Source organism: Gallus gallus, chromosome 2 (genome assembly GCF_016699485.2).
Source record: "Gallus gallus isolate bGalGal1 chromosome 2, bGalGal1.mat.broiler.GRCg7b, whole genome shotgun sequence".
Classification (NCBI taxonomy): Eukaryota; Metazoa; Chordata; class Aves; order Galliformes; family Phasianidae; genus Gallus; species Gallus gallus.
In genome coordinates this window covers 137,310,724-137,337,187 of record NC_052533.1, presented here as the reverse complement: position 1 = coordinate 137,337,187, position 26,464 = coordinate 137,310,724, and the positions used below count along the sequence as shown (strand labels likewise).

At 41.8% G+C, this 26,464-nt stretch overlaps 1 long non-coding RNA gene and 1 other non-coding gene across 5 annotated transcripts in view; both read left to right on the top strand.

Annotated features, from left to right (window-relative positions):
- LOC121109914 overlaps nt 1-21,139 on the top strand; it is a 54,587-nt gene extending 33,448 nt beyond the window's left edge. Inside the window, exons 1-5 of one of the 4 annotated variants that reach the window (XR_005857664.1) lie at nt 3,089-3,142; nt 5,918-6,023; nt 7,023-7,135; nt 20,043-20,177; nt 20,742-21,139. This is a non-coding gene — a long non-coding RNA (uncharacterized LOC121109914). Of the gene's footprint in view, nt 1-3,088; nt 3,143-5,917; nt 6,024-7,022; nt 7,136-20,039; nt 20,178-20,741 lie in introns of those variants that run through there. The other 3 variants (XR_005857661.1, XR_005857663.1, XR_005857662.1) reach the window with 3 other exon arrangements.
- Nucleotides 21,140-25,744: 4,605 nt separating this feature from the next.
- On the top strand, nt 25,745-25,826 carry TRNAS-GCU. Its single transcript has one exon. It is a non-coding gene; the product is annotated as a tRNA-Ser (tRNA).
- Nucleotides 25,827-26,464: the final 638 nt, after the last annotated feature.

The following is a 26,464-nucleotide window of genomic DNA, read 5'->3' as shown; positions in this document are numbered from 1 at the left end:
TTAATGAGTACTGAGACATTCTACTTCATGCTGAGCTGAAAATAATCTTGAGCATATTGAATAAATTGCTATTATATACCTCCCTATGGTCAATATTAATAGGGGCTGAAATATTATGAACTGGATGCACAGCCAGATATTAATGTCAAGGAAAAAAATGGGTTTTATAAAGGTAACAGCAGTAGTTTATTTTCAAAATGCCTCTGAGAAGAAAAACAAAAAAGATTTTTTCACAATTTCTATTAATACAAATATTTATTTAACTAGCTGAGGAAAGGATTCCCCATTCAAAATTTCAAATGTAAATCAAGTTCCAAACCCCATCATATTAATGTTGTCAGTGTTCTCTTATGCAACCATGTGGGAGAAGCTTTTCATTAAGGTATAATTGTTCACACTGCCAAGTGATTTCAGAATCTCTTAATACAAAATATTAAGATATATATTACAAAATGGAGAAAGATAAAAAAAATAAGGTAAAATTATTTGCAGAACCCTAAAGCAAGTCTTAGAGTCATAGAATTGTAGAGGTTGAAAAAGACCACTAAGATCATCCAGTCCAACCATCAACCTGTTGATCATCTTGTTCAATATTTTCTTCATGGATCAATAAGGATATGCATTGCTATAAAACACCTCGAGTAGAGGGGTAATAAAGATGATACAAAATCCTCAATTATATAGAAGAGTTGATTTCTGTGTGGGATGGGACACTAGCTATGCTGTAAGAACAAAAGTGTCATAGATATGTTTTAAAGAAAGTTTGTGTTTCTTCACTTAGAAGGTTTTGGTGTTACTCAAGTTGCTATAAATACCCTGTCCCTGTGGCATTAAACTTCAACACCAACAACTGAAAACATGTATAAGGTCACAAATGATGCTTTTCTAAGTGTTTGCTGGTAAACTAGGAAGAGGCATGAAACTCTCAGAAAAAAAGATTCTGAAAGCCTTTAGTAGCCACGTACAGGCATTCTTTAGGAGTTTGCCCAGATTCAAGTAACCATAACTTGATACTTGCTCAATTCATCACTAATTAAACTAGTGATAGCTCAACAAACATGCAATTTCTGTATAAATTATAAATAGATAATAATGATTTCTGTTAATGAGCTTGTTATATAATTATTAGATACTGTCCCCAAAATACAATGGCTGCTCTGAAAGTAATGCCTCTTGTTTTCTTATGTTGGCCCAAAACATCAAGTGCAAATGTTGGTGGTATGACAGAAGAGACTGAACCTTCCCATCAATATTCCATTACATTTTGTAGCTGTGTGACAGGTGGCAACAGAGCGACAGATTGACAAAATGGCACCTGACACAGAAGTGCATATGAAGTGATAGTGTGTTATTGAATTCCTTGATGCAGAAAAATTTTTATCCACTGGCATCCACTGACACTTGCTGAACATTTATAAAGAACAAACAGTGGATGTGAACATAGGGAGGCGGTGAGTGGCGCATTTCAACAGTGGCAACAGTGACATGAATGACAAACCACATTCAGGACAGCCATGTAGATCTTTATGAACGCACCATACAGTTTCTTGTTCATTGCTGGCAAAAATGCAGATCTAATCATGGTGACTATGTTGAAAAATACTGTTTTGTAGTTGAGAATTTGCTTTACCAAATAGTGTTAATGTGCTCTTTGTATTTGTTATAGCTTCCAAATAAAAAAGTAGGAGGCATTACTTTTGGATCAATCTACATACATGATATATTTTTTATCCACCCCCTCAGGCAAGTATACTTTGATTTGAAATTTGCTGTATGCAAACTGCGGGGTTTCCACCCATAAAAGCACTAGAGGTTTTCTCTAGTGAAGGGTGTTTGATTTGCCAGGCTTTATATATTGTTCTGGCTTGGTCTAATCATATTATACTTTTGCCTTCTCATTTACATTGTGAACAGGTTAAGCACAAGGAGGGAATGTTTAGATTGGATGTCAATAGGAAGTTCTTCACAGAGAGAGTGGTGAGGTGCTGGCACGGGCTGCCCAGAGAGGCTGTGGGTGCTCCATTCTTGGAGGTGTTCAAGACCAGGTTGGATGGGGCCCTGGGCAGCCTGGTCTAGTGCCAGATCTGGAGGTTGGTGGCCCCGCCTGTAGCAGGGGGGCTGGAACTTGATGATACTTGGGGTCCTTTCCAACCCAAGTCATTCTATGATTCTATGAATGAGTTTTAAAACGTGGAAAAATCCTTCCTGTCTCCTGATGCAACAGCAAAAGTAGACAGCTTTTAAAAAACAGAGTCTGATGCCTGCTATTATATTTTCTGCTTTCTGTTCAGCTGGGAACATTTCTTTTGTTCCTTGGCAAAACAAATATGCTCCTTTCAGTACTCAGCATTTGCCTGTTTTGTGTGTGTATAGACAGCTACCTTGGAGTGAACACTACAGTGTCAGTTTTTTGGGAAGATGTGACTTGTCCTTGCAAATACTGAAAACTATACTCATAGAAACAATTTGTGCTTCCTTTGCACTCACTGTCATTTCTGCATATTTTCCTTCTGTTGATCCTATCACATTGCTGGGAGAAGACTTGTGCACAAAATCATTGCAACTGCCGCAGTTAACCCAGGGCAGCCAGGCATGCAGCACTGACTGCAGGACTGACTCAGTGATGAAATGAACTATAAACCTACAGCAGAACATTCTTAGCAACTTTTTTATAGGTATACAGGGTGAGATGGGTAATGGACATCTAAGGTACTGCATTCTCCATATCCAGAAATGTGTCATCAGTGGGAAGAGTGAGAGTGGTGAGGCACTGGAACAGGTTACAGTTGTGGTTGATGCCCCATCCTTGGAGACTTTCAAGGGGAGGCTGGATAAGGCCCTGGGCAACCCAACCTAGCTGTGCATGTCCCTGTTCATTGTAGGGGAGTTGGACTAGATTGCCCTCAGAGGTCTCTTCCAAATCTAAGGATTCTCTGATTCTCTGATTCTAAGAGTTTTGTACCATTCACTACAAGAAAGACACTGAGGCCCTGAAGCATGTCCAGAGAAGGGCAATGAAGCTGAGAAGGTTCTGGAGCACAAATCTTATGGGGAGTGGCTGATGGAACTGGGATTGTTCAGTCATAGAAGAGGAGGCTCAGGGGAGACATTGCTGTCTACAACTGCCTGAAAGGAGGTTGTGGTGAGACAGGGGTCGGCCTCTTCTCCCAGATAACTAGCAAAAGGACGAGAGGGAATGGCCTCAAGTTGTACCAGGGAAGATTCAGTTTGGATGTCAGGAAAAACTTCTAAGAAAGTGTGGTCAGGTGTTGAAATGGGCTGCCCAGGGAGGTGGTGGAGTCACCATCCCCTGGAGGTTTTCAAAAGTTGTGTCAATGTGGCACTGAGGGATGTGGTTCAGTGGGCATGGTGATGATGGGTTGATGGTTGGACTAGGTGATCTTAAAAGTCTTTTCCAACCTTAATGATTCTATGATTGTATGGTTTTGTCTGGAAAGGACAACAGTTATTTCTACATAAACGCTCCCTCTGATATTCAGGGGTAACATATTCTGGCACACCTAGAAAATTTCCTGAGGCTCTTCTTTGTACTTTTGGCTCAGTTTTTCTTTAAATTTACTGCTTCCCAGGAAAGAAAATGAGTCTCCTACTGGTTCATTTCATACTCAGTAAATACCTTAGACTGCAGGAGTCTGAGCCAGCAACTTTAACCTCAGCAGTTTACTGATATGGTAGTGCTAATCCACCGTAACTCTTTCTGCAATGAGTTTTCTTTGGTTGATAAATCTTACTCAGCAACAATATAGGAATCACATGAGTATTCACATCTATTTGTGTGTATATACATGTGTGTTTTTGTTCATGTGTGTGCATATGTATATTAGCAAAGCCTATATTCATACATTATTTAATTAATAGTAATATTAAAATAAACATTAAAATAAAGGGTTGCTTTCTTTCTCTCATATTCTGATTTATCTTACTCAGGATACCTATATATGTAATATTCATCTTTATTCTACCCAGGCATGTTCTCTATTAGCAGCTGCTGGCTCCTTACCTAGGGCTCGCCTCCGCACTTGGAGGAGCGAGAATTTACCCTGAGCATGCTAGAGTGCAGGGACGATCTGAACAGCTCCTGTTGGGTCAGTTGTAGCTTTAGCATTCTTTCTAGGTTGGATGCTGTTTAATCACTTTTCATTCAGTACTGGTATACATCTAGGCATACATCTCAGAAGAGATACACAGAGACATTATTTTATATCCAGTTGGTCACTTTTCCTTGCACAGCCAAAGAAAATGTAGGAACAAAATTTGCTTAGCTGTTTTTGGCGATACGTTTTTGAAGAGCATAACTCAAATGCAGTGGAAACTTAGGCAATTGGCTGGAAAACAGAGCAACTCTCTGCTGTCTTCAAAATTCCTGCTCTTTTAACTCTTCTATTAACTTCTCTGCCTCTCTAGCAGATATTGATTCTGTCAATTCTCATTTTTACCAACCTGCACATGGGAGAAAAGTAAGGTCTGGGCAGATGGCTGACATGAAATGAACCACAAATTATTGCACAACTGTATGAAATTCAATGCATTCTACAATGTCAGAAGTCAACATTTGTTACAGATGCCAAAGCAACCAGGCTCAAGGGACAGTGTAGCAACAGACAAAGTATACAGCCTGAGGACTGAAATCCTTATTCTTATGAACAGAAATACTTAATCAAGATTTCTTTAGATTCGATTTCTTGATCCCCTTGTGAGAAAGAAATATTGACAGCATATGTTGAGGGACTATGCAGAAATCCAAACTGTACCTGTTTCTACCGTAAAGCTTTTGAACTGCTTCATAGAGACAACTGAACGAGAGCTAGGACAAGATTAAGCACCTGTCTCAATAACAGGGATATCTGCAGTCAGAGTAGGCAGAGTGAAAACATTTGTACATTCATGGAAGAGATTGCTAGCTTATATTTTTTTGGGTCACCAGCTAATTAATACCTGAAAGACGCTGATGGAAGCCATCTTTCTGGGTAAATCACTGCATGAACACCCTGGACAGTTCTTCAAACTTCTGGCTTCTCCAAATACAGCCTCTCTCAGAGGTGGAAGGCAATGTGGTGTGGGGCTGGCCTGGTAGTCTCTTGCTTGCCCTACCTAAATGATGGGTCTCATGGAAAATACTCTGGAGGCGTTAAAGGCCAAGTTGGATCGGGCCCTGGCCCTGATCTAGTACTTGATCTAGTGGTTGGCAACCCTGCCTGCAGAAGGGAGTTGGAACTTGATGATCCTTGAGGTCTCTTCCAACCCAAGCCACTTTATGATTCTATGAAAAAAATAATCATTAGAAACTGACTGCTCATCAAGAGACTATATTGTGATTGATATCTGCTTCAAGTGGCTACATCCCATTTGTGCAGCACCCCTCTGCACTTCTTGGGAGGAAGAAAGACAGACAGACAGACAGAGAGACAGGCAGACAGCATCTTTTCCTGTGTTATAACTCTATACAACACACTGCCTGTTTTCAGTGGGGACTTTAGTCTTGCCTATGCCAAAATTTGCCTAACGGTTGCTGAGTTTGCAACATACATTGAAAGTAAAAAGGATGGAAACTACTGAATGAGGAGCAAGACACATTTTTAACTAGGAAGTTGTTGGGTGATCTGGCAGTGCAAAGCCTGAATGACAGATTTTCTGGCCCAAAAAATCTACCCTTCCTTAGGTCACAAAAGGATAATTCAGTATTGCAACCATGGGTATTTTACTCAGGTAAATTAATGGACTATCCTGAGGCTTTACCTCTTCCCCTCCTAACACTGTGTCAAATATACCATTAGTCTATAATTATTAGTACTCTTGGCCTATATTCCTGCTTACTTGCATATCTATATTCTTTAAAACTACACCTTCTTCACTTTTAGTCTGATGAAAGATGCTTTCTGATGCTTTTCATTTGCAGGCAGAGCTGGATCACAGCCTGAGTCATCGCACTTCAAACAGAGAATGAAAGCTCCTGAGATGAACACAGACATTGCCACCTTATTCCTCCAAACTTTTCAAACCTGGTAGGACCAAAGCATCCCACACCCATTGCAGGCTTTTAAGAAACAAGCAGAGCAATCTCGGAGTGAAAATGTGGTTGGAAACTTTAACACCCTATGGATTTAAAGTCCTAGGGGCTGACATGCCTTAAAGTCTGTTGGTGTTAGGCTACCCAGGGTTGGAACGGCTCAGTGCTGTGCCTAGGAATGGTCAGTGAGATTCTGTCTGCCCTTTCCTTTCAGTGCTGTTGTCCAGCACTATGCTTGCCAAGCACAGAAAGGGGGGCTGTCCTGCTTCACTTACCACAGCAGTTGCTAGGGTAGCCCAGGACTTGGCCATATGCCATATCAGCATTTCAAACAGCTACATGGATTTCTACATAGGAAATAGGATGGAACAGAAGATGTCCTGGGATGGAAACTGGAATGGAACCAAATCCATAGTGTAGCCACTAGTAAATTTCAGCTTTCATAGCACCTATAATATCCCATGCTCTGTTAGGAGAAAAGAAAAGAAAAGAAAAGAAAAGAAAAGAAAAGAAAAGAAAAGAAAAGAAAAGAAAAGAAAAGAAAAGAAAAGAAAAGGAAAGAAAAGGAAAGAAAAGGAAAGAAAAGGAAAGAAAAGGAAAGAAAAGGAAAGAAAAGGAAAGAAAAGGAAAGAAAAGGAAAGAAAAGGAAAGAAAAGAAAAGGAGAATGTGGCCAAAATGTACATACTCCATTAAGAAACAGAGAAAAAGGAAGGTCAGCCTACTGAGTACTGATCTTCATGTTAATTTACTTCTTCAGACACTGCAGCTTCAAAAAGTGGAGAAAATGGGACAAAATTCTCTGGCTTTTTAACTCTGACCTTATTTCCCTTCTGAAGAGCCTTCAGGGACCAGTATGCCTTCAGTAGTGGTTCGGGAGGAAATGAAAGGAGGCATTTGAGATATACCAGAGGTTTCAGCTAGAGGAGAATTAGTTTCTTCATTGAGTTGTTCACTTTGGAAGTGAATTACACTCACTATTCTTGTGCTTTAAAGGACTGAACAATTAAATACATTCTGTGTGATGCTGTAAGACAATCAGGCTTAATTTGATGAGGAAGGAGACACATTCCAGCGCTCTGACTCCTATGATCAGGGTCATTATTCAGGTATGTTGGAAGCTGGTTGAGGTACTTCATTCAGGACTGTTCTGGCACACTTCAGAACTGATAGCATGAACTCCACTGATAATCACTCAAATAGCTGTAAATAGGAACACTATTTTCCATGAGGTTAAAAATAAAAGTTTAAAATAAGGGCTTTCATATAGGCCTTGTACAAATAAATTGCCATGATCAAAGTCCACAGCTGGAGGCTGCAGTATAGAACAGATAAATTTTGACAGTTTGGAAGGAGAATTGGTGAGGACACAGTAAGTGCCTGTAAGTTTCAGAGACTGGAGAGAAGACAAGTCAGCCCATACTACTACTGCAATAAAGATGCCAATGCTAGTTCCTTGGTGACCTGCTGGGTTTGAGCCATCAGCTTCCCAGTGTGAGAGTGGACACTGAGTAGCATGCATGTACTGCATGGGACATCATCACTTCTCACAGTCCTGGTTTCCTTATAGAGTTGGGGAATCAAAAAAAAATGACACTTATGCCTTGGAAGGGAATTGTTGGGTTCAGAGAAGAAAGAGAAACAAGAATTTCCTTGTGCATTTAAGATGTCATAAAAATGAGAAGTGATGCATCAGGTTAATTCCCTGTTATCTGCAACACAGGCTGCTCCCAAGCTTTTATTAGTTTCATTCTGCTCACAGACATTCATAACTCAAACAGCAGCACAATGGAGCTGGACACACAGCCATACTGCGACATCACTACCTCCATATGGGCTCAGCATCCTGGTTCTTGGAGACACTGGACAGGTCTTAGCACCTTGTCTGCTTCCTACTCACCTTCTCAGGAGCTTATTATTGTTGTTGTGCTTACTGAAAGGCTTCCCTTCACCACAGGGTACCGTAAACCCTAGAAACTCAAAACCAACAAAATGCACACCAAGAAGTGTGACTTAAGTATCTCCAGATTGGTGTTTGAGTATCTCTTTTGTCCATCTCTGGTGCTGAGTCATTTGCAGTGTTGCCAGGTCTGCAGAATATGTCCATGCAGAGGATTTTGTGTCCTGTAGTCACAGTGGTCGCCATGTCATTCAGCTGAGTCCTGTTATGGCAACCTGGGTGAGGGTTTCAGGAGCCACCCTCTGATGTGGCCTGTTTCAGTGAAGGAGCTCAGCGTCCACTTCTCCCTAAGGTCTTTCTCTAGCCCCAGAAGTTTTTCTTTAGTGAATAAGGGGAGGCACAGGACCATCCTCTCTCATTTCCCAGGTATGGATCAGCAGGGCAGCCTTTTCTCCCTGCTTATTCTCAGCCATACAGGTTCATAGCAAGAGCTCAGAAGTGGGATCTGCTCACGCTTTTTCTGTACAACAGGGAAATAGGAGCAAGCAGAACTCTTCTGTGCTGCTGGGCTTTCTCCCATCTGCTGTAGTTGAGCTCAGCTGCTCTCCTTATTCTTCTGCCTCAGTGTCACCTGGCAGAGTTGCTAAGGGAAAGCACTATTAAAGCAGTGGCGTTGGGCACTGACATGGCATTGTACCCAGGAGAGTGGTTGCCATGAGAGGAACCAAGTGTGTTATGCAGATGAGGTATTTTGATTTCACTTATTCATCTTTCCACAGGTGATTTTAGCAAAGCTGAATTCTCTCCCTGCTCTCCTTTTCCATTATTATTTATCACCCTGCAATTAGGACCCACCATAATTACTCCTGGCTCTATTCCTCTTGCCTAAGGCAGAGATGGAAATAATAACACCAGAGCAGGGAAGCTGAAGTCAGATGAGATGCTTACAGGAAATTTCCTTTTACCTTCTGCCATCAGACAGGATCTAGGTCCTTCCATTGCTCCTTCAGCCTAGCTGGGAGCGTGGGACCAGCATCACTCCTCACCCCGAGCCTAGCAGGAAACCTGCAGTGAGTCCAGCAGCTCACAGCTGACTTGGGGAGCTGGTAGGAGCTTGGAAACAGAGATCAATCCTTGGCAGGGGCACATTTGATGTTCCAGTGCTATTAAAGCTGCTGGATATAAAAAGCACTGGCCCGTCTGATTATTTTGCAGGATATTAATAGCGCTGGCCTGTCTGATTATTTTGTGGGTGAGCCCAGCTAGCTGGCTTTCCTCATCATGGGAACTGGAATGCTGCTGTTTTCTGATGCCATGATGCACTGTTTTATAACTCTATTTATTCATCATTCCATCTCTGATATTCTTACTGCGTATTTGTGTGTCTGAGCTGAGTGACGTGAGCTGGAGTTGACTCCACATCTGGATTCCGTCACTGAAAATGAGGATATTTTTAACCTGAGCTGAACTGCTGCTATTCTTAGCTGCTCGGCTGGAGCCTCCTTTGTACTCTCCTATCCTCCCCCCCTTGTAGCTCCCGAGGCTTCTTATTTTCTATCTCTCAAATCTTGTTAATGAGGATGTTGGGAATATATCCCTGCTAGGAGGGGAGGAAATGTCTTGGCATTGCACTGAATGTGAAAAGGCATTAAGAATAAATTATTTTTTTTTTCACACAATGCCTTAGATCCCAGATTTTATTAAAATGAATAAACTCAAGACTTTATGTAGGAAACCATCATCAATGGATTAATGTGGGGGAGGGTGTTTACTTTAAAAATAAATGTGTCCCCAGTTTTATTCTGGTCTTAACTTGCTTAGCTTAAGAAAAAAAAAAAAAACCTTAAAGGAGACATACATACAGCACCTGGTCTCTTACATTTAATGTTAGGCAGAAATTCTTTGCTCAGAGAGCTGTGGGTGCTCCATCCCTGGAAGTGCTCAGGACCAGGCTGGTTGGGGCTTTGGGCACCCTGAGCTGGTGGGGGACAGGCAGCCCATGGCAGGGGTTGGGGCTGCATGGGCTTTGAGGTGTCTTCCAACCCAAGCCATTCTGTGACTCTGTGAATGGTGGAAGATGAAACAAAGGAGTTGTGAAAGGATGAGGGCTCCCTGGAAGTATCAGCACCGCCACCAAACCCAGCTCATCTCAGCTGGGGGGAGGTTGCCTCAGCACTGTGGGTACAGCTGTTCCTGCTGAGAGAAATTCTCTCATTTTCCCCACCTTCTGTACAGCGTCCTGAGAGAGCTGCTGGTTTGAGAGACTGTGCTGCAGGAGGGAAAAGTAAGTGAGCTGATAATGCCACCTTTTTTATTTTCCATTCTTTTCCAAGGAAAGATAATAAATTAATGCCACAAGTTAGCTTTTGAAGCCTTAATTAATTGTAAGAGGTTGATTTCCCTCATTTAGGTCATTTAATATTTCACATCTAGGGCAGTGTACAGGAGAGCTCCTCTTACTGCTATGAATATTATCCATGCCACAAACCTGGGAGAGGAGACAGCTCAGTTCACTCTGTGATTATAATGATATGTAACAGCAATGATGGCAATAATGCACACAGCTCAGGCATTAACAGAAAAGGATTTCCTTTGAGGCTGAGGTTTCTCTTGAGGTAGTGCCACACCACGAAGCTGCCAGCTGGGGGCTGCCCCTCGGGCTTCATGGCAGCCAGGCACCAGCAAGAAAGCTGTACGGAGGTAACTTAATGCAGAGCAACATATTCCTTTTAGCTATGCAGCTCAGTGACTGTTTCTGACTGCTTACTCAGGCTGGAAGGCAAAGAGGAGCTTAGCAAACTCAGGCTGCCTACCCTCCTTCTGCCAACAAGGAACATGGAGATGGGTGCATAGTTATGTGGGGCCCTGTAAGAAAGGGATTGAGCAGCATGGTGACTCCTGGCGCTATCTCTTTCCAACACTTTTCCCACTTACCTCTTCACCAAGAGCTCTGAGCGTCCTCCATTGTCCTTGACAGCACAAGAGGCAGTGGGCACAAACTGAAATGCTAGGCTTGGTGCTGTTGGGCTGCCTGACATCAGCCACTGCCGTATCACACTGGTGCATCACCACTTCTCTTACTGGCTAGCAAACGAGGCTTAGCTCTATCCTCCATAGGATAGTTATATAAAAATAGATCATTTCATCTGCATTTTAATGTGTCTAAAATTTTCAGGAGCTGAGCTGTGGAAGGGAGGCTCCAGTTCCCTTTCCCTGTATCAGAGGTGATGAGATTTCTGTGGCTCTGTAGGCTTGCTTCCCACTACAACCCTTCCCATCCTGTGACTCTCTGCATCAGCGATATTATTTTCATGTTTTAAGCTTCATGGAAATGTTTGATTTTCAGCTGGTTTGATTATCTAGCCACTTAAGAAAGTGGCAGAAGAGATGAGAGAAATGCAAGGACTTTTGGGACTGAGCTGTGACATGACAGATTTTGGTCACTTGCGCGCATCCTGACATTAGTCTTGACTGGATATGTAGTGGGGAGAAGGCTTCTCCTGGGGCTGCAGCAGCAAGATAAAAGAGATGGTTGCTCTGTTGTTATTGCTGAGCCATTGTCCTGGCATACAGCTGGGGAAAGCGGCCTACTGAATTCTTTCGAAGACTCTGTTTTGGAAAAACAATTAACAGAAAAATTACAGCCTGCTATAAAGAGAAAATGCATATTAATACTACTACCACCTAATCATACCTTGCTCCCGTATAGCTTATTGGGAAAGCAGTTGGCATTTGTAGCTACTGAGAACAGCCTCAGGAGGCCCCATTTTGGAGCTCTGCTGTGATTTGATGACCAAATTAAAAACAAGCGGGGACATACCATGCCCAATTCTTGCTCTGGTCACACAGCAAGTGCTGGGTAATTATCTCCTAGAGCAGATGCATCTTTAATTACTGTAATAGAATCATAGGATCACAGAAGGGCTTCGTTTGGAGGGGACCTCAAATCCCAGTCAGCCCTAACCCCCTGCCAAGGGCAGGGCTGCACCCCACCAGCTCAGACTGCCCAGGGCCACATCCAACCAAGCCTTGAGTTCCTCCAGGGATGGGTCATCCACAGCTTCTCTGGGCAGCCCATGCCAGTTCTTCACCACCCTCTGAGTGAATAATTTCTTCCTAATGTCTAATCTAATTTTTCCCTCTTCTAGTTTAAAGCCATTCCCCTTTGTCTTATCACTATCAGACCGTGTAGGAAATTGTTCCCCTCCTGCTTACAAGCTCCCTTCAAGTACTGGAAGGCTGCAATGAGGTCTCCTTCCAGCCTTTCCTTTTCCAATCTAATCAAGACCAATTCCCTCAGCTGTTCTTCATAGGAGAGGTGCTGTCATTTCTCTCATTGTTTTCTCCTGCTGACCTTACCAGCCCTACACATTGCTTCATAATAACTACCACAGTACTGACAAGAACTGCAAATGCAGGTGAGGATTTGAAAAGGAAGAGTTTTGTTTCTAGGTATTTTGAAAGTCTGCAGAATCTGGGAAATATTCAGCAAGAAGTACATAGTTCCTCGGGAAGTTCTGATGGATGATTGTTATCGTTAGCTGTGAAATGGTGTTTCAGCTTTAAAGCTGCAATGGCGCTGATTGTAATCTAAATGTGATGTATTAAAAGGTTCATGTAGATATTTCTTTACAGTCAACTTCATGTAGTAACTTCTGAAGCAGCTTCAGGGTGTTGTTGATAATGCTTGAAAACCGTTGCAAAGTAAGAAGGGTGAATTACTTGTGGCAGAGCACAAGAAAACACACATTGGATATTAGGAAAAATTTCTTTTCAGAAAGTGTGGTGAGGCATTGGCACACGGGCTGCTCGGGGGAGTGGTGGCGTCACTGGCCCTGGAGGCATTCAAGAAACGTGTAGATGTGTCACTGAGGGACATGGTTCAGTGGGCATGCTGGGGATGGGTTGTGGTTGAACTGGGTGATCTTAATGATTGTATGAAAATAAGATTCTAAATCTATTTTGGTCATTTCATATGGCTAAATAGAACGCTTCCCTTCTGTAAGAAATTCAGAATTGAAAATGTGCTCAGGAGTCTGTTCTTTCTGTGCATCTCTTGAATGTAATGACAAAGTCTCTGTTTGCTTTGAAGATACAAGATCTGTGCTTTGTGAAAATAGACCAGTCTGGAAAGATCATTTCCCTGGTCTGGTCACCTGTATAATATTCTTGCTGCTACAGCATGTTGGTGTCAATCATGTTGGTCAGGTTGGAGGGCAGGTTTAAGGCTTGTCTCTTTTTCCAACAGAGAATTCAGCATTTCAGAGCCAAAAGAGACCTGCCCTAAATAGAAGTTATTTTATGTAACATGGAGAGCTCATTCTCCCCTTTTTTTTTTTCCTAACAGATAAACAAACTTAGTTGCTTATAACTTTGGCATATAGTTGTCATTCAAATTGAGATAATTCCTCAGAGGCTGCAAATTCAACACTTTCTTCCAACTCTTTTGTGGCTTTCCCTAGCTCATTTAATCTAACATCAGATGACACTGACAATCCTTTTGTGCCTCTACCTCTTTCTCATTTCAAATTTTGAGTCCTTTTTTTTCCAGTATTCTCTTGAAATCCAATTTGAAAGTGCCATGGTGCTGCCAGAGCTATCAGGGTAGCAAATAAATACTGAGTGAGGTTTTCTCCAAAAGGACTGACTGACTACTCATGCATATCTGCAATACATCAATATGTGGAATAGTGTATGTGGCTCAGGTCATCCCATCTCCAAAAGGTTACAGTACAACTTGAAATAGAACTCAGGAGGGGAATAAGAATGATTTCCTAGCTTTGGTTTGAATTTAAAGGGGTCCTTGGTCTTGAATGAATACAACAGAGAAGGAATGTGACAGAGGTCTGTAAAAGTATGAACATCAAGGAGAACATGAAAAGAGTGCTCATTACTTTTCATAACATAAACCACAGGAAGAATCCAACTAACTTAGTAGGTAATGGGTTTAAAACAAAGAAAAGGATGCACTGGCTAACAGCAAATTCAACTTCACAGCTGGGATTCTTAGGGGAGGTCAAACATGAAAACAGGCTCCAAAAAGGAACAGATATATTCAGGTAGTAATGGGCTATCAGTAGCTATTAGCATGGTTCTCTAGGTGAAGTTTCTGACAAAAAGATCATCACAGCACTGATTAAAACACATTACAGTTATTTCAGGTAGTTATTATGGACTAGCTTATCTGAAAACACCCGTCAGCATCAGGAGCACTTGAGATGCTCTTGGAGCACAACTCACATTTTGTTTCAGCTGAAAGAAACCCAGATTCTCTCCAGCAACTCACTGGGGCACAGACCGAAACACAATAAGCCAAGAGGACTGAGAGATTTATTTCTAAATTGCACTCCTGATCTGAGCTGCAATGCATTTGAAAGTGTAAAGCCAGGTTGTATGGTACCCTGGGCATGCTGATCTAGTGCCTGATTTAGTGGTTGGCAACCCTGCCCACAGCAGGGGGTTGGAACTAGATGATCTTTGAGGTCCCTTCCAATCCAAGCCATTCTGAGATCATATGGTTCTATGGCTCCCTGTTAGGAGCAAAAGAGTACTTGACTTCATTGGATTCATTTTCTTTGGAAGGGGAGGATGGGAGCTAGATTATCCTCTTCTCTTCAGTATGCAGATGGGATAGAGGCAGGAAATGCATTTGTTTCATCTAACTGTAGGAAATGGCTAAAGTACATAGTGATGCCGTGAAGCATCTGTAGAAGTGTGTTAAAGATGACCACGTGGGAAATGGGCTTTGGAGGGGAAGTAGGCTTGGCTCTCAAGGACAGAGAATGAATTTACCTCCTATGGCTGCAACAGTGGTTTGACATTTTCTTCCTGCAAGGACCTTTTTTCCTCCTGATCCAATACAAGAAATCTGAAGAGTTGTACATACGTATTCACTGATTTGTATTTACAGAAGTTTAGACACAGGTTTTGAATTTCCTTTCCTTTAAAGCAGTGCAGCACACAGAAGTGATGCTTTGATATATGAGAAAGGGAGAAAGAAAACAAAGGAATTTGGAAAGGTTTCATTCTTTTTGATGCAAAGATGTAGTGCGGTATTTCACAACAATCTGACTTCTCCTGTTCAAGGAGCTTGTAAAAAATAGTTTGAGTTTTTGAGTTCAGAATATATGTGCTTTCCTCCACTAGCCAGCTCCAAATGCCACAGTGATGTGTAGGACAAAAACTGGATGTTTCTCATACTTTGTGAGTTCATCTGTGTGCTGCAGTGGTGTGTTAGTGGATGAATGTTTATCTCTCTTTGGCTACCAGCCTCTTGTATGGAAAGGATAAACCTCCTGGTTTGAGGTGCAGAGAATCTGCCAAATATCATGGTGTTCATCCAGGTTCCCAGGTGGCGTTATTTTGGAAATCTTATTTCCAGAGTCTTTTATATGTACAATGTTTTCACCCTTCTTCTTGTTTTTAACAGTCTCTCTTTTTCCACAATTGCATGACAAATTGAAAGCACAACCAAAACAAAATGTACAGGCTCAAGCAGCAGAAAGCAGAGGATTACATCATTGGCTGATTATTTTGGACCAAAGAAAGACATTTAAAATGCAGCTGTTCACTTCCAGCTCACCTGGGAATGCTTTGTGGCACCGTGCATTTCTGCAAAATATGAATTCTCACTGGCATCTTATTGAATTAGCTGTTAATTAACTGATCTCTTGACATGAAAATCGTGCACTAATAGCACACTAGTATTATTCAGTTGATTACTAAACATAATTTTTCATTATGCTGATCATTTTCCTAGGTACAATTTAGGATATGGACACAATGTACAAACAACAGATTGAAAATAAGCCAATCTGTTAAGCCTCAGAATTACAATTAAAAAAACTGCTTTAGGGTCATAGAAAGGTAAAGAAAAGCAAATGAGAAACATACCACAGGGCAGACCTGCAAGATTCCTTTCTGCTTCTCAGGTATGTTTTGAGATTCTTATGAATTTGTGTTTACAAGCCTTTACCCAGGAAAGAACTAATATTAATGCCATTTTGCAGGTGGTTATCTAAGGCACTTAACCACATACAGGGCTACTGTTTTAGCAGACCCATGGTTCTTTCACATACATGGAGCCTGTGGTAAATGTGAAGTTGTTTGATTTTTTTTTAGATCCTAATTCAGATGCTAACCTGATTTGAACTACTTCACAGGCTTCGAATCTTGCAAAGATACTTCATTAAGCATAATGAAACCAAGGCTTCAGTATCTAGTTTATTTGCTTCTCTAAGGTAGCCATGTAGCTCCTTCTATACTCAAAGGAGGAAGAAAGGCAGCCCCAAAGGCTGAGACTTGTCATACCAAGTCCACTGTCTCAGCCAAGCAGAGCAATTCCACCTTTGGTGAGATGGATGAATGGATCTCAGTTGACCCATCTGGCCTCTGTGCTGCCCCTCAGCTGCTCATCCATCCTCCCTTGTCATCACACAATCGTGCTCTGAGGTTCAGATGAGAAAAATGGTCAGGAAAAGCAGGTGATGATGTTTCAAGGGCTCATTGAATGTCTGATAGAGTGCCTTCGTCTCAACAGTCTCTTCAGAGAAGTGGGTTGTTTTCTGAGTCATGATGTCTGCTGAGACATACAAAGAGCTTCAAACTATTAACTACTAAAGAATCAACCAACTTAATAACCAAAGCCTTTACAAGACAGACAGCTGAAAGAAAATAATAGGAGGAGCAGTATGCCCTCGCATGGCTCATATGTTTGAAAGGAAGATGTGAATGACTTTTATATTAGGACTACTCAGAAACTGCATTCACTTGATTTCATGTCAGATCAGCAGGTTCTCTCCAGCTTTGGCAATTTTATTCTCTTGTTACCTGTGTGAATACATTCAGTCCTACAAACACAAACCTTTGTCAAACTAGTGGAAACATTCAGCATGACTCTGTTCTTCTATCATTTTGGCTTCATGTAAGAGAAAAGGCCTTTTTTCAGCCTCTTGGCATGCTATTGTATTCCACTGTCTGAATAAGTATATCTTCTGCTGGATATTCAGTGCTTCTAAGATGGAGCCAAGGGAACTCATTTTTACCAAGGTTAAAGGATTCTGAGATGTTATTGAGCATCCATTCCCATGGTTACTGCAAAAGTGTTCTAACTTACAGGCAGACTGTAAAGAAAGATTTAATGGTTGACTAGCTCAAACAAAGTTTTTTGAAGGTCCACAGTAAAATTTAATGGAATTAACATATTTTTTTTTAATATGCAAAAAAGTGACTGTGAAAAACAGCAAAAATGATGCAAATCTTGCAGTCTTCAAAGTCCACTTGGTTTCAGTTCTGATTTAGAAAGATGTCTGAAAAGACTGACTCTTCCTAACTCTCTCTCATCTTCTGCTGGCTCCCTTCACATATTGCTAGTTCCTGAGTTGGATGGTCCTATTTGACGTAGTCTAAGCTCCTAGCACCTATTCCTTGCAGAAAAGCTTGAAGAATAAATTTTGTTACTCAAAAAGCAGACGGAAAGCAAATGAGGATTTCTGTTTGTGTGTCGCTTATTTCTGTTTCTTCAACTTCTATGATTAGCTGTTGAGAAAAATGCTTCAGAAGAGCTTAATATGGAAACAGTTCAGCTGAGAACCCCTTAACCCTTACCAATTCTGAAAAAATGTCATTTCGTGGAGCCTTCTTTGTGTTACCTAGAAAATCACAGCTCTGCAGAGCATGGTTGCACAGCTCTGCTGGTAAGGACCAATCCTGTCCTCATGACAGAAGTTTTGTGCTTTCATTTCTAGTCTTGTGGCATCTCTGGGCTGCTCCTGCAGACAGCTCAGTAGGACTATCACTGAAGCTGCAATACACTGTGCAGTCCTGTCCCTGATCTTGCGTTCTGCTGCATCCTGCTGGAGGAGGACTCACAAACAGTGAAATGACAGCAATGCATCAGGGTCTGGGAAGACACTTGTTCTACTTTTTGTAACTTAGGTTTTGGCAAAGGAAGAGCTTTGTCTCAGTTTACAGCCTGGCTTGTTCCACCAGTGAAATCTAACCCCCTTCAAAGCAAAGAAACAAGCTGTTTACACAAAGGCTGTATGAGATATTTTTGTATAAAGGGTGGCTTAGTGAAGTAAGGCATGCACATCAGCAACAGGAGGGTTTGCTTACAAAGCACTACCTGAGTGATGAGAGCAAGGAAGGGATTTGCTTCTGACACTGGCCCAACACACTCATATGAACTCTGATCCTAGGGCAGCACACAGAGGAGCAAAGGTTTGGGTTAGCTCTCCTTGGGCAGCTTGGAGCAGCACAGCCAATGGAGATATGAGATCCAGGGAACCATAGAATCGTAGAGTCATGGCTTGATTTGGGTTGGAAGGAACCTTTAGAGATCATCCAGACCCAGGTCCTAAGCAGGAACATCTTCTACTAAACTGAGTTACACAAAGACTCATTCAAAGGGACTTTAGACTAGACAAAATTATCTGTAAGATAACTCTGCCAGCTGCAAACAGTGGAGAGGAAAAGCCCTTGGTGACAAACGCTGTGATGTACCAAAATGCTTGCTGGTGCAGACATTACTAATGTGGGCCATGAAATAACTGCAAATGTCTTTATTTTTAAAACCAAATCAAATCTCAGCTCTTGGAAAGGCAGAATGACCCTAGTGGTCATGTATAACATGTTAGTATCTTTTTATTTCCTCATCTGTAAACCCAAAATAGTAACACTGAACCTAAGTGAAAACTCTATGTGAAGAACTATACCTAAACAGTGCTGGAAACGTGTCTAAAGGTCTGGAAAGGGCTTTTCATGACAGAGGAGGAGACTCTTCTCAATGACAGTGACTTGGTGGCCACCTACTTCTTTCATTTGTTGGGTGACTGAGAGCTCCCTGGATGAGAGTTGGAGCTTTTTGCTAGAGGTAAGCCAACTCAGGTTGGATATCAGGTTGGATATCATGAAAAAGTCTTCTCAGAAAGAGTGCTTAAGCATTAGCACAGGCTGCCCAGGGCAGGGAAGTGGTGGAATCATCATCCCTGGAGGCATCCAAGAAATGTGGAGATATGACACTTAGGGACATGGTTCAGTGGGCATGGTGGTGATGGGTTGACAGTTGGACTAGATGATCTTAGAGGTCTTTCTCAACTTTAGTGATTCTATAACTCTTTAAGTGGGCGTGGTGGGGATGAGTTGACAGTTTGAGTAGATGATCTTAGAAGTCTTTTCCAACTTTAATGATTCTAAGATTCTAATTGGGGATAAATGAACTTTTGCCTCTCAGTAGAAAGTGTAGCTGAGGCTTGTGGCCCTTGGTACTATATTTATGCTCATCACTGAATCTATTCCACTGACCATTTTATCTGATCTCTTTCCATAGATGTAGCTTTAGGGTGCCAGTATAAAAGAAATAGAAAAATATTTTCAGGTTGAACAGTGAAGTCAGTATAATTTTGCTAAATATTCCATGACCAGGGAAGTGGTAAAAACCCAAAAGACTATAAAGTAATCAAAAGCCAGTGGAAATATATTCATTTGTCATCTGGCTTCCGTAATTTAAATACATAAAAAATAAAGCCAGTAAAGCTGGCTGCTAAAAGCAGTTAAAAAATTTGTTGTGACGTTCCGAGTGTGGAAGCTCAGACTTTCACTTTGGGGCACTTGGACAAACAGTTTGTATTTGAGTAAATCAAGGCTTCCAGAAAGGCACCTGGTTCTGTTAAGACTTCAGGAGAGGCAGAAGAGTCTCAGTTCCACACTAAGGATTAGAATGAAAACGAAGCTGCACACTAAGGAAAGACTTTAAAGAAAAAAACTGAGTTTCTTTCATTGCTTAATATGACCTACTTCAGCATTAGGGTTTTTCACAAAAATACATTATAAAGCCATGAGAGACGGTGGCTGCAGAAGACTTCAATAACTGCAAGTTACTTCTAGATTGCTTCCGACTCATTAAACAGATGTTAGCACCTCTCATTTTATGCAAGCTTTTCAGCTTTGCTCCTCACTTTTCATACATATGCCCTCACTGACTTGGAGTGCCCAACTGGGAGATATCCTTTATTAATATTATATACCAACTATATCCTAAACTAGTGTTATATACTAATAGATCAGTGTATCTACATATTTTCCAACTTAATCATCTTCATTGTTTCCTCTAGTAGGCTGAAGACAGCACATCTTGATCTATTGCATATTTGACTCTCCTCCTGCATTACTGATAGATCTTGGACATGGGCCAGTGTGCTGTGTGGTAGACAGATCCCATGCGAAGAGAATGAAAAGACATTACTGTGCAGGTATTGTGCTGTAAACACTGTCTAATTTATTTTGCTCTTAGTGCGTCAGTGTTGTGTAGTGCAATCACGTCTTTGCAAGGAACTCACTTCAGCCAGTACCACATTTAGTTGTTACTTGGTGTTTAGTGGTCTGGCATAGACCACTCAAAGTGCATTTTGCCACATGGTTGCTGCTGATTGATTTTTGGCTTACTGATGCCACAAAATCTCTCCCTAATTATCTGCTGCTGATCTATAGCATGGAATAATAGGCTGAAGGCGTATTCTCATTGGGAAATAAATTCTCATCTCATTATTCAAGTAGATTTTCAAGCTCTCAGCATTCTACAACTTGCAAGGTCATGAATTGCATTCTGTTTCAAATGTGCATATTTGTTTCTGGCCAAGCTGCCCTTTAGGGCTCCATGTGACAGTGCAATCAAACAAAGCCTATGCTAGAAGTGGAATTTTAAATGGATCTTTAATGCTAAGTTGTGTAATTAATAATAGTAAACTTGCAATGCTAAGGGGGAAAAACATGGAAAAATGAGTGTTAGTCTGTTTAGAAATCTATCTTCATTGCAGACTGCCAGAGTTTCTGAATGCAGAGTAAATAATTTCTGTCCGGATGTTTGGAAATTAGTTACCATAGGATTGCATGGCAGCTGTAGAAAAAGGCTGGACTTGTCAGAAGCACCTTCAGCTCAGGCAATATCCAAGCAGCTGAGATGTACCAAGTCACCTCTGAACTGCTGAACTGTACTGCTTGCCCGAGTCACCACAGTGAGAGGTAATGCCCCAGAGAGGAGACAGCAGGTCAAATTCCAGTGCAAAGCAATACAGGCCAACTTTAATAATGAGATATAAAAGCGTAAGTCATGTAACTTTCCAAGAGGGAAGAGCTAATAGCTCCACAGACAGTTATTAATAGCCAAGTGTTAAGAATTTTTGTTAAAATTATTTAACTTTGCATACCCACAGAACATCCTTGCGTCTCAGTCTCTCTCAGCAGACAATGAAGACAAGAGCTCACAGGGAATGAATCATCCTATCTATTTTAAACACCACTGTACAAAAGATGAATGGCATATTAAATCTTCCCAGACCTCTCTGCTGACTCCAGTGGTTGCCCAGATGAGCAGTTCAGGTGGAGGCACGGCTAATGGAGGTGTCACTGTTTACTCAGAGGAATCCTGGCCATCTAACCTTGGAAAAGCTCCTTAACTACTTAAAATCCAAATCCTCAGTTGCTTTGGAATTTCTGCTTCATATCAGATCAGCTCATCTGCAAAAATAACAACATTTTGTGTATTTTGCAAAGACCTGTCCACAAACTGGAGAGCTGAACATGGGTATGTACCGTAACTCACACACCCTCCAAAATCCAAGAGTTAAAATCCACAAAACTACTACTACAAGTTCATGCTGATTTACAGCAATACTGTTTATTAGGTCAAAAGGTAACTAGAGGATAAAAATGGTTTAGTTGTAATCATGCTCTGAAACAGAATTCACTTATTCAAGGACTTTAAGAGCTTTTCTTTGATTTGGATTTTTTTTCAGATTATGCACAATAGTTTTACATTCAAAAACTCTCACACAGACAAAGCATGCACAGTTTTAACTGTGATTCCACTGCACAGCTCATGCACAGGCATAGGACTTATGTTTGTCTGCAAGTGAGATGTGGACTTGCAACCACTGAATGAGCCTAAAAGCACTTTTGGAGGTGCAGGATCACAATCACAAGTATCTACGAATGTGCTTGTGTCATAGAATCATGGAATCATTAAGGTTGAAAAAGACCACTAAGGTCATCTAGCCCAACTATCAGTCTATTACACCATGCCCACTGAACCATGTCCCCCAGTGCCACATGTTTAATGAACAGCTCCAGGGATGGTGACTCCACTATGCCCCCAGGCAGCGTGTGCCAATGCCTCACCACTCTTTCTGAGAACAATTTTTCTCTATATATCCAACCTGAACCTCCCCTGCTGCAACTTGAAGCCATCACCTCTTGTCCTATCTACTCATTTCTGCATATCTTCCTGTCACTGTTAGCAGGATCCTAGGACTCGCAGGGTACAGCTACACCATTCATCTTCATAGCAGGAGTTTAAAGCAATTTGTGTAAAGTCTCACCTATGGTTTATATGTTCTTGGGTCTGTCCTTTAGTGTGTTGCTAACTCTAGCGTATGACATCACCCACAACCATGCATGATAATGTGCTGACCCCACTCTCCCCAACTCCTGAGACAACATCTGATCTCTCTCTAATTCAGCCCAAGATCATCATCTTCTCTTTGGTTTGTTTGAATTTCCAGATGTTTCTAAAGTTTAAAAGATACTATGTTAAAAAAAAAAAAAGCCTTATTCAACAAATAGATCAAATATCACCTTTGCCCTCTCTCTTGCTCTAGCTTCCTGTGTCCTCTGCTTGCTTTATGAGTTAGAGCTATCTCACCTGCATTATTTTAAATGTCCGGTTCATGTGACCCCAGCATTCATTAAAGGAAGTAAAGTGGCAATCAAACAGACTGAATGGTGGCTTTTAGGTTTTGAAGTTATGTTGAAATCATTCATGTAGTCTGGGAAAACTATAGTGAAAAATAATTACTTTCTACTTATGATCTCTGTACAGAATAGCTAGCAATATAAAAGGTCTGAGGAAGTGATTATCATCAAATCATTTGATAGAGAGGATTCCTCCATCCTCCCTTTCCCTGGGCTGCCATGTATGGGACAGAGACCGTGACAGCTGGTGATTACAAGTCATGTCCTCACCTGGGCAGCATATCAAAAGGGCCCTAGATGTTTGCAGACTTGAGGAGGTTTCACCCATCATGGGAGAAAAGGATCTGATTGCCCCAGGTTGGTGCAGGGTGAAATGCCATAGACCTTGTCCCTCTTGATGCTCCTATAAGGATCTGGCCTATCCATTCTTCTCCATGCTGTGTAAGCAGAAAGCAGTATATGTCTGGGTGTCCTTGAAATATCTTCCAGCACACTGCACAACCATGGTGTTACTGCGAGCCAGGAACTACATGACCTCTGCACATCTCAGGGAAACATTTGATACTGCGCACACAACCTCATTGGCATGGATAGCACTGCCAGCGAGCGGCCAAAGTAGAATTCCAGCTTCTCACATAGGAGCAGTGCAGCAAGATGGAGAGCTGAGGAAGGTACTGCACTGCTTTTCAAGCCTTCTACACCCTCCTTCATTCTGTCCTGGGGGAACTGTATACTAGGGAAAATTTCTTCTCAGAAAGAGTGGTTGAGCATTGGAACAGGCTGCCCAGGGAGGTGGTGGAGTCACCGTCTTTGGATGTATTCAAGAAATATGTGTAGATATGGCACTGAGGGATGTGGTTTAGTGGTTATTGTGGAGAAGCATTGATGATTGGACTAGATGATCTTAGAGATCTTTTCCAACCCTAATGATTCTATGAATCTATGAACTGCTTGATATGTAGTAGCCTTCAGGGAAGACCCTGAAGATGAGCTGAGCCAGTCACAGAGGCTGGGCGACACTCCTCACGGCCTGTGGGCTTCTCTCAAGCTAGAGAAGGCCTCTCTGGGCTAAGTCTAAATCAAGGGTTTACATGGTAAATACTTGTTGTCTGCTCTGGGCTGCCCCAGCTGGAGTAGTAGTGAATTCCTGAGACTTCCTTGGAGACAAGAATGCCCAATGCCTTTGTGAAGCCAAGATCTCTGTATGCAAACTGGCTTTATTATACAGGTCACATGCAGGAACTCTGACATCTCTTTCCAGAGCTGCGGTTTTGGTCCTGATCTACCTACATTTATGTCTTGCTCCATCTGGGGCCTGATACTGAAAACTGGACCACGGATGTGCTGCTGTGGAAGGTTCATTAGAAAGGAAATACAATGAAACCAGTCTTTAAATGTCTTGTAAAAACAGAAGAGTCAGTTTTTCATGGGAAATGTATGCACTCATAGTAGGATGTAATACACACTGACCCCAAACGTCGTTAGACTCCTGGAATAGTGTTGAGTGCTGTGTGATGGAGAACATGGCAGAGGGGATCCACACTAGAGCACAGTCCCTTGTCCTGGCTGTTTGTTCATATGCTTATGGTTAGTAATTAGAGGGAAGTAAAATGCTTAAAAAATGTTCAAATGAGAAACAAACCAACTGTTGACATGTGCTAGAAATACTTGTGTGCATTCCTTATTAACATAGCACCATGAGATGCTGGGTCACGTGTGTGGCATGTAGGACTGAGGGTCATGCAAATAAAAGAGTGATGACACTCAAAAAACCTTTTCTCAGTGTGCTAGGGAAGCATTACTTAAGGAATAAATCACTTCAAAAGCTATCAAAATTTGCAAGCTGATGCATTGAACAGCTATGCTTTTTCCTTAAATAAGAAATGTAACTTTCCTTAAGTAAGTCAAGGTCAATTACAGACACTTTGGATTGCACTTTCCACACTTACCAAATATGACGATCATCTTCAAAATGAGATCTGAGGTAAGGATTGGGGGAAGAAAAATAGGAGGCAGCAAAATGCAGTGTTCTCTGTAGCCTAGTGACATGTACCCTATGATGCAATAAGACTGCATCATAGGAGGAAAAGTAATTCAGAGTGGGATGGAAGTGGAGGAGTGAGAGTAGCAGTGGTAACTCCTCAAGGAGAAATTCAGCTAGTTTATAAATAGTTGCCAGGCAGGACAGAAAGTCTTGGAGACAAGCAGGTGGCTGCAGCAGATTCTTGTTTGAAATGCTAAGGTGGAGGCAAATAACCATCTTCTTCCAGTCTTTCTACTTCCTTAGATTCAGAAGAAGCCTGAAAAACGTGTGGACATCTCTTGTCTTCCCACTGAGTATCCTCTTTCATGGGAAAATGAAGCTGATGTGCATATGAACTATTGGCTCTTCTCTGAGTAGGGTACTGATGCTCCCTTTGCTCCCACAGTTCAGGAGATTACTCAGAGGCCAGATACTCTTATAAATGTAATTTGATGCCTATGGCAAAGCAGGGCGTTCCTTTCAGTTTCTCCAGAGCTCTTAAACATTCCTTCCGCTTCCCCAGTAATGCTTGCAGCCAGTTGCCTCTGGTGAGGAAGGAAGAGATCAATTCTCAAAGTAACCAGATTATGTCAGAGATGGGAATAGGCAGAAGTATTCAAACAACAGCCAGAATGATCCATCAGTCATTCCCAAGGGGCTCTTCACAAATAGCTTTGATGTACTCTCATTGCTGAATTCTATGGGCAGTGTTAACAAACAAAGCTCAAGGCAATGCTAGAGGAATGAAGTGATTTTTATTATTATATGCTACAAACAAACCAATAAGCAAGCCATCAAAGCGCGTGCTTTTGCAGATAATTAGTTTTAAATGAACTGAGTGTAGACTTTTGAGTCAAAAGTACTTCTTCTGTTACTTGATAGGGAAAGATTAATCATACCAAAGGTTGGATGGCTGCAGCGCACATATCTCCACATGAGCTTCTCATCCTGAGCTCCCGATAGTGTCAATGAAAGAAAAAATAGACAATGTAAAATATGATATATGTACTGTATTTTAGATGTAGACTTTAGAGTGAGATAATAGCAGACGAGGTGGCCGAGTGGTTAAGGCGATGGACTGCTAATCCATTGTGCTCTGCACGCGTGGGTTCGAATCCCATCCTCGTCGGCAGGCATATCTTTATGAGACTGAATGTGTACAAATCTGTGGGGCCTGATGACATGCATCCCAGGGTTGTGCAGGCTGATGTGGTTGTCAAGATACACTGCATCATATCTGAAAAGTCCTGGCTGTCAGGTGAAGTCCCCAAAGACTGGAAAAAGGGAAATGTTACTCCCATTTTTAAGAGGGATAGAAAGGAAGGCCAGGGGAAATACAAGCGGATGAGCCTCACCTCTGCATGACATCATCAGTGGACAAAGGAACAGCAACTGATATAATCTACCTGGAATTCTTCAAGGCCTTTGACATGGTCCCACATGACATCTTTAAATTGGAGAGATATGGATTTGGGGGCTGGACTATTCAGTGGAAAAGGAACTGGTTGGATCGTTACAGCCAGAGGGTTGTGGTCAACAGGTGGAGGCTGGTGACAAATGGTGTCCCCAGGGATCCATCGTGGGACTAATGCTCCTTAACATCTTTATGAATAACCTGGGCAGTGGGATTGACTGCACCCTCAGCATGTTTGTAGAGAACAACAAGCAGAGTGATGCAGCTAATGCAACAGAACTTTGTAAGGAATGTCATCCAGAGAGACCTGTCACCCAAGTGCAAGGTTTTACACTCGGAAGGGGACAATCTCT